Source organism: Panthera uncia (assembly GCF_023721935.1).
Source record: "Panthera uncia isolate 11264 chromosome A1 unlocalized genomic scaffold, Puncia_PCG_1.0 HiC_scaffold_16, whole genome shotgun sequence".
NCBI lineage: Eukaryota > Metazoa > Chordata > Mammalia > Carnivora > Felidae > Panthera > Panthera uncia.
The window spans coordinates 59708429-59718094 of NW_026057576.1; the positions used below are offsets into that span (position 1 = coordinate 59708429).

The 9666-nt window shown below is 32.1% G+C and overlaps 1 non-coding gene across 1 annotated transcript; it reads left to right on the forward strand.

The window, feature by feature from the left end:
• Positions 1 to 9084: 9084 nt before the first annotated feature.
• On the forward strand, positions 9085 to 9276 carry LOC125934232 (U2 spliceosomal RNA). Its single transcript, XR_007461277.1, has one exon. It is a non-coding gene; the product is annotated as a U2 spliceosomal RNA (small nuclear RNA).
• The last annotated feature ends 390 nt before the right edge of the window (positions 9277 to 9666 follow it).

Sequence of the window (9666 nt, forward strand, 5' to 3'; positions counted from 1 at the left end):
TTAAAAGCCATTTGATTTTATTGGCCTATGTGGGTAGTTTAATTTCAATAGAAACTCTGAGGTTAAAAGGAAGACATGGATTTTTGTCTTAGGACGTTTAGAAGTTACCACCAAAGCTCTGTTTAATAAAAGAGGATTAAAAATTTATGGGAGTAATAAAAATAAAATTATAAAGCCTATCCTTCATTTTAATTATGTATTTCACTTGAAAAATATGTTTGTTTCACTGGAATAAGTTGCTCTCATTAATTCAATTTCAAATATTGAAAATTTATTATTGATATGCCTTTTTCTACTAAAGCTGATTCAATAATTTTAAAAAACAGAAAATGAAAGAGAAGGTTCCCCTTGTCAAAAAAAAATATTTGCCTTACAAAGAATTCACCTTGGAATTCACTATAATAAAGGATCTAGCCTTTAATTTAATATTCTTTGTAGTAATTTAATAAATATGTACTATAGTTTCCCATTTTGTACACCGAAGAGCAGTGATGCGTGAAATTGAAACAGATGTTGGATATTAAATAACAATCCATGATATACTTTACAAGGAAGGGAAAGAAATAATATTTATTGAATGCTTACATGGCACTACATAAATAGCAGTGCCATTTAAAGCTCACAACAACCCTATAAAGAACATGTTATTATCTGAGACTTTCGGTGAAAGAAACTAAAATCCAAGGAATGCAACTTAGTCCAAGGTCAGTCAAGAAATTTTAGATGGTTGAAGACTCCCTATCATCTGTCCACTACACCCTTCTATTTTATATCAGAAGGGAACATTCTTTTCTAATATAGTAGCACAAAGGATAATAATAAGGAAAATTTTAGGTATGTAGTGACAACAATGTTGCCACTAGGTGCTTCTGTTGGTGGCATGTTGGGGAAAATTTGGTTGTAATGAAGACAGGTTCCCAAATTTCAAGTTATTAATTTGGATGCTACTTCCATAAGAGTAATGAGAAAAATTTGACCTTGGAATTCAATTTTTGAATTTACTAACTCGTCAAACCAATGCCTTCTAGCCTAATAGTTAAGAGATTAAATACTTGAGCCAGTCTGCCCCAGTTTAAATCCTAATTCTACCAGGTACTGCCTGTATAATTCACTTAAAGATGTGTGGAGATTATAAGGATAGAAGTTATTATTCAGAAAAATGTAAAACCTCTGTTTGCTACATGGTAAGGATATACATGTTATCTACAATTAATATTTTCATATTTTATGCTTAGAGAAAACACCTTCTGATGTTGATTCTTAGGTGCAAGGTGTTTATATAATCATAGTTCTACAAAATAGTGAATTTGATTTTAGCCTTGACTTCAAGAAAGAAAAGGCTAATCTGCAAAATATCTACCATGAGAGAGAGAACACAATAAAGTAGATAGCACAGTACAGCAGAAATCATAGATCCAATACAAATAGTAAATGTGTAAGAAGGAAGCTGTAGGAATAAGCAAGTAATAAATAAGCTTTAGGATACATATTAAAGACATTAAGAGTAATTCATATAGAATAGCTGATTTGGAGAGAAGTAGTTCTATTAAGAATACCAAAAATAAACTTTGACCATTAACAGGTGAAAAAGTCTGAGAGTTTAGGAATTTAGGAGGAAAGCAAAATTTCACAAATGTAGATGTGGAAAAAGATAAGAAACAAGGAGAAGGTGATTAGCAAAATTACAATAATGAAAAAGACAGTGCCATCCAGATGATTGTATTTTGAGCCATAGTACCAACTGGCGGGTGAAATGTTATTCATGAAAAAATATTAAAAAGATGTTTGAAACTTAACAGAACTGTACAATGACATGTATTTATATTTTGTGCTCAAATTAAATTTTGGTAAAATTTATAGTCAAGAAGTCAATTATATCAGAACTCGTGAAGGTTTTGAGATCTTATCCTACTTGCAAACTAACATGATACTTATGAAACTCTTGGATCAGAGAGGAAAAAAGTACAGAATAGCTAGGAGATATGCATATATGCACTGGTTACCTTGTCCACCATGTCTATGGAGTGATTTGATGGACCCCAGTGCAGGCCCCCCACTTTCCTGTGAGTTTTGGAATAGCTGAGAAACTCAGGGTCAAAAGTCCACCGGTTTTAAGCAAGCAGCCTACCCCAGAGCAAGCAGGAAATAAGTGAGTCTACTTTCCCCTGGAGAGTAAGCAGCTCTCACTGTAGTTGTCTTGACCTACTAGATGACTATGTAACCAGGCACAGAACTGTTCAGTATCAGAGGACAGAGAAACCTGGCCATCTGGCACACTCCTCAAGGCTGTGCAGGGCCCATGGTGGACTGCCTCTCCAAGCAAATCATGTTCAGTACTTACTTTCATTACCTTGTTGAAATAGGGAGTTAAAGACCCCTCAAAGAGTTGTCAAAAGCGATGCATCAGCATTGATCGAATCTACAGTTAAGAATTTCATTCACTGCAGGGATAATAGGAAGAAAACCACCAACTCCCCAAATTTGATTTAACGGACTCTTATTTTTCCTTTGGTGAACTACCTATTACACAGAGAAGAATCCTGAGCTTTAGCATAATTCAATAGTCAAACTGATTATGCAAAATCAAACAGTGACCCTAATCATATTTTAATGATTTATTCTTGTCCTCATTTTACTACATATGTTCTAATATTGAGGCAGAGGCTGGATCTGTATTCATATTCTATAAAGAAGTAAAGCCTTTATAAACATGCAAACTTAATTTTCATAACCCAAAGGAATGTGAACATTTCCCATTGTCTTCCTCCTTTCCATTCTTTGTGATTTCTTAAAAATACACATTACCAACTTTCAGTACACATCCTTGCTTCATCCCTTATAATTGAAATGTGTACTACTTAATCATATTGAATATCACATCTGTGAGCTCAGCCATAGTACAAATAGTGTGGCAGTTATTTATGTGAAGATAATACATTCAGTAAGAATCACTCACTCTGGTCATAGAAATTTACTTATTTTGTTTATAAAGATTATAAATGCAAATGTATATATTTAAATAAGCACATATATCACTATAGGATAATTTTAAAGCTTAAAGAACATAATTCATAAATAAAATATCTGATTTCGAGAAAACACTTATGAGTTCATTGTGAATTATGACTCCAAGGGAGGTTGAAGATACAAATTTTTGTGAAATTACATAAATAATGCCATGTCATAAATTGCATTGCTATATTGGTATAGTTTTCATAAATTGTAAATATCATTGTCATTTCCAATGAAAAACAGTGAAACAATAAAATAATACAGCAACTCAAAACATTTTCAGTGTGAGTTCTAGTTCAATTTTTGTTAATGGATGTATATTATAGTATGTCATAAAAATAGATATTATTGAGAATTTACTATTGCTTACACAGGTAGATAGATTCGTGAGAAATCTGGAGATTCAAAATCCATATTTTCTATGTGCTTAAATACGTCTTTTTTTTTTTTAACATTTATTTATTTTTTTTTTTGAGACAGAGAGAGACAGAGCATGAACGGGGGAGGGTCAGAGAGAGAGGGAAATACAGAATCTGAAACAGGCTCCAGGCTCTGAGCAGTCAGCACAGAGCCCAACGCGGGGCTCGAACTCACATACTGTGAGATCGTGACCTGAGCCGAAGTCGGACGCTCAACCGACTGAGCCACCCAGGCGCCCCTTAAATATGTCTTAAAATACATATTATACAAGGTAAAATATATATTTACTATATACTTACATGAATGGTAATAATATAGTCTATTAATATTTATGGCAATATTAAAAGTAATAGTGTAAACTATTGATGGATATTAATAATATCAATAAGTTATTTTAATTATTTAGAATAATAAACTATAAAATACTTTATATTATATTTTATGTTAATATAAAATGTAAACCTCAAGTTTATATTAATATCAATAGGAATTATAACATTTAAATTCTGTGCGTTTTTTCCCTAGTTTTAGGCTCCCCCCTTCCCCATCTAGAAACAATCATTTACTCAGAAGTATACTTAGAGCAAAAGCTTGTACCACAGAGGTGTTTCACCGGTGTTGAAAGGGGACTACTCAGTAGTCATGATATAACACATTGTTGACTTAAAAGAAATCACCTTAAAGATTAAGGATGTTTCGGGGTGTCCTTAACATTTCCTGATTGATTGGCTTGCGTTCTTAATCATAAGATAGCAACTTTTCCATAATATTTAAGAAATGTTTCCCTGTTATAATTGCCAAAATGTAAAAATGGTAAGTGTTGATTATACTATTCCACTTTACAAATGGATTTATATTATGTAACTGGGTATACTAATATGAATTATTTTATTAACATATTCACTTATGGTATAATTATATGACTGTAATATTATCAATGCAATATATATTAGTAAATGAAATATTACCTGTTTATATTAAGATTAATTATTTTATTCATATTATATCCAGGATTTATTTATTTATTATTTCTTTCCAGGATCTATTTAAACTGCATTACAGTATACTATTAAATTATAATAGCTTATTATATTAGGAAAAAAAACTTATTAAACAACAAGTAGCTTTGATTATTCAACATGCCAAATAATTGTGGAGAAAATCAGTATTCATATTGAACTTCAAAAAACTTACATTGCTAGAATTGCACATCATGTAATATTCTTAGGATAATATGTTGCAAGTTTGGAAGTTAAGAAAAACTATAGTATAGCACATCATGTTATTTAGTAAGATTTATTTTTGATGAAATTGCATTAAGAGAACAGTGATTCTTTTATGAAAATTGTAATGATTTCTAATGTAATATATTCTATCTGAAAATCAAATTATTGCTGTATAAAACAGAGAAAACAATCCTAGTCTTTTTAAATGAAAAGTATTGACATAATATATTGGAATGATTTATTTCATTTCATGGAAATTAAAATACAGCACATTTAAAATAAAAATGACTACTTACAGAAGTACATAATAATGTTAGCCTCAAGAAACCATGTACCAGGGCCCTAAACACATACCAGGCCTCTGTGCAGTCTTCTTAATATGCCTATGGATGAGAAAAACTATATATGATTACTTTCCCTACAGACAAAGAAAATAAAGAAAAAAATAAAAAGAAAAGATTGAAACATAATTGGGTATTATTTCAAAATGGCATTGAAACCAAATATGCTAATGAAACAACAGAAATAGATGTCACTGGGCATAAATTTGCACCAGTTACTTAAGCCGTTATGATTGTTCCTATTTTTCTATCATGTGGCAGTCTATAAATATGCATAAAGAAAATATTGTTACATCCCAATTAAAAAATAACGCATTATTGGGGCACCTGGGTGGCTCAGTCAGTTGAGTGCCTGACTTCGGCTCAGGTCATGATCTCGCGGTCTGTGAGTTCCAGCCCCGCGTGGGACTCTGTGCTGACTGCTCAGAGCCTGGAGTCTATTTCAGATTCTATGTCTCCCTGTCTCTCTGCCCCTCCCCCGCTCATGCTCTGTGTCTCTCTGTAAAAAATGAATAAACATTAAAAAAAAATAATGCCTTATATATGTTAGCTAGTCTGGTAGAGGAAGTTAGTTTTTGAGTATTCATAGTTTCCTTCTATTTACTACATATGTATTCCTGATTTCCAAATAATTTTAGCACTGTGAAATATATTAAATACTATACATGTATTGTACTGAATTTTGTATTTTAATGATTTTCAAGGTACGTATCTCAAAACTCATTTCAAAATTGATTTCCTACTCTGGATACTTCCTAAAAGTTTCACTTTCTTGGAGATCTTTTGCACACGAGCAGTTTCAACTGTCACCTCTATGTAAAATATTTCTCATCAGTGTATTCTGTCTTTATCTTTATTACAGGCCTACTCCTGCATTTCTAACTGCCAAGATTTCTTACACCTCAAATTTAACATGAATTCATAAAATGACAATCATCCTTATTATCTTATAAAATATGTTCTCCAGGAAAGTTGATCAAAGATGTCATTTTTAAGCTGAACTGTGAAGACCAAGAAGTGTACGGCAAAGTGGAGAAGAGACGAAAAGACATTTAAAAACTGAGAAAAATACAATTACAAAGAGAAATGAGATAAAACAGGTATTAAAAATAAATGACATATTTAAAAACAGGTTTGGGATTTTGAGTAATTGAGACTTTCATGATTTCCCAGTCCTTTGAGAAAATTTCCTGTGGGAAATTCAGTGCCCTTCCCCGGATACCTGAGGCTATTTGGAGCTTAAAAGAATGTGACCATTTCTGGCTCTCAATTTTCTCCATTCTCCACTTAATTGTACTTACTGTGTATTTCCACAGCTTCTCTGTCTCCTTGTTCTCGACTCAGATACAGGACAAGGATCCTTTCTATTAATGTTTCCCCACATCATTCACTCAGGCATATATGTAGCAAGACATGCACCAAAGAAGGTGATATTGGAAAAATAAGAAACTCTTAAAATGTAATAGTTTTACAGAAAACTCTGATCTTTGGAGTGAATTGGAAACTCTGCAACTAAAACTTTGTCTCTTGCCATATTTTTTATCAGGCTTCATTTTATTCATCTTTTTATCTTGCCATGCTTTCTCACTGTACCTCCTTCTGTCTCCTTTCTCCTCTCTCTGTTCTTCCTCCTCCCCTCCGTCCTCCAGTCCTTGGTGATCTTAACATGTCCATAACACATAAATGGTAACCATTTGTGTATGATTGTGGAACTACCCTTTATTTCACTGTGTTCTTAAAAACTTTATTGGAGTCTTACCTTCCTTAAGAGTCATTTGAAAGCTCTGCAACTGAGAAATTTTCCCTAGCCATACTTTTCTTCAGGGTCAAGTTCTCTATCATGCTCTCCCTCATGCTTTCCTATAGCGTACTAAAATAGAGATTGAAATTGCATACAGTTTATATCTAAAATAAACTGCAGTGAAAGCTATTTAAATAACTGTGTGTGTGTGTGTGTGTGCGCGCGTGCGTGCAAAAAGAAAAAAAAAGTTACCCTCACTTTTAAAGTTCTAATCTTAATGTATTGGCCCATAAAATTGAAACAGGATCTTCCAATGTCATCAGGACTCTTCCAAAGAAAATATTTGCTAGTTCTTAATTGAAAGTTAGGGAGGCAATGAATAGACAGCTTAGAGAAGAGCTGGGCCAAATTAAAGAAAGAAAGAAAAAAGACTAGCAGATGAAAATTACTACTCAACAGACAAATTTTTAAAAAACCAAGTAAACATGCAATATAGTTTCATATTCTTCAGAATATCAAAAATTATAATTATTAATTTAACATGATTTTCTGGCATCTATGTGAGAATAAGTTACCTTTGTATGCATTGGTATTTTTGGATGGGTTGCAGCTTTTCAGAAAGAAGTTTTTTATATTTCTTTAATATTTAATGAAATTAACTTAATAACATCACTGTGTTAATAATATATAATATCACATTATTATGTGATATATATATATATATATATAATTATTATGTGATTATGTATAATCTCCTGTAACTTGAATATCTCACACATGTGAAGTATCCCATAGAGAGATTCCTGATATTCAGGGATCCATAGAGAAAGATATATGTCTTAGCACTCTTTAAAGTATCTAACAACTGAAAAATCTCTTACTGCTACTATCTAGCTTGAGAATCCAGTAATAGAAATTCTAGAGATTATTATCTTCTCTCACTCTCTCATTTTGAAGCTCAAGAAATGAAGATGAGATATTAAAGTCACACAGCTGGTAATTTGCTCAGTCATCTGGAATAGAAATCCATTGACACACAGTTTCATTTTTACTGACAAGGAATTTATGTACTGACATAAAATTCTATTTTCAAAAGTAATCTCTGAAGGTCAATGAGACATATACACTAAGGATTCTTATCAGCATCTAGGAGAGGAGAAGATGTGGGGTGGGGGGACAGCGCTTCCTCAGTGTGAGAGAAAGTACTTCCTTTCCATGCCACATTAGTAAGATGCACAGATCATGCATGCTTTCAGAAAATAGCTGAATAAAAATATTTTATAATAAATATTTTATTATGAAAATAATATAGTCTTAATTAGGAACTTTGAGAAATACAACAACGTGAATATATTTTAAATATCATGAATCATATTTGGTTAGGGATAACTTCATAGATAACTACTGTTAAAATGCTTTAATGTATGTGTGTAATTGTTTTACTTAAAAATGGGCTCAGGGTTCCTGGGTGGCTCAGTCTATTGAACATCCAACTCTTGATTTCAGCTCAGGTTATGGTGCCAGGGTTGTAGAATCAAGCCCCACATCTGGCTCTGTGCTGAGGGCAGAGCCTGCCTGGGATTCTCTCTCCCTCTCCATTTGCCCCTCTACCCTGTTTGCTCTCTCTCTCTCTCTCAAATAAAAAATACTTTAAAAAAATGGACTCATGTGCTATCTACCAAGTTTTTCAATAAGTTCTGATCATTTCTTCATACTATTAAATACTTTTAATATTTTATGTGAATAGTTACATAGTATCTTATTGAGTAGCTGAGTTTATTTATTTATTAAATAAATCATCCATATTTGAAATTTAAATATTTTCCAATTGAAGTAATTCCCAAGAATACATTGCATCTATCTATTACGTCTTCAATATATATCCATAGAAATAGAATTTAAGATGGGAAATCCGGGAGTTTTGTAAGTTTCTTTTGTTCAATTTTTGTTAGTTTAATTTTAGTTTTCAAAAATACAAATTTTACAAATTTGTTTTTCAACAACTTTGTTTTTTATATTTTTTGTTTCAAGTTTTTATTTAAATTCTAGTTATTAACATATAGTAGTAATATTAGTTTCAGGAGTAGAAATTAATGATTTTCTAGCAACTTTATAAATATCTGTTTATCCTGAAAATACACGAATCCTACTTATTATTAAATAAAAATGTGTCAGCAATTTGATAAATGAACTGTGATAAATCATTATTTTTTCCTATCTGCTGAGATTGAACACTTTAAAGTAATGTATCTATCTGTATCTGGTCTGTGCTTCTTGCAATTTTATTTTTGGTAACAATTTTATGCTTTCCATATTTCACTCCTATTTTTAAAGTTTAACATTAATCACTTCTTGGCCTTTTGGCTAAGATCAAGTGTAAAGTTTAACATTAGTGTTAGTTTTTTCTTTCTTTTTTTTAAGTTTATTTATTTATAAATAGAGAGAGAAACCATGTGAGTGGGGGAGGGGCAGAAAGAGAGAGAGAATCCCAAGCAGGCTCTGTGCTGTCAGCTCAGAGTCCGTCACGGGGCTCAATCTCACAAACCAGGAGATTATGACTTGAGCCAAAATCATCAACATCCAGGAACTCAACTGACTGAGCCACCCAGGCACCCCAATGAAATAATCTTCTTAAAAGATATCATTATGGAAGAGTTCTATCAATAAGATAGTACAATAATATTTTGAAATTACCTATAATTTAAAATTAAACAAAAAATTCAAAGTGAGATGAGCTCATGTCTGTAACAAGGTGAGACAGAAATAAAGCATTAAATAAAATAAAAACAAGATTTAAAATACCTGGATCCTACCCTATGACCCAGCAATAGCACTGCTAGGAATTTATCCAAGGGATACAGGAGTACTGATGCATAGGGGCACTTGTACCCCAATGTTTATAGCAGCACTCTCAACAATAGCCAAA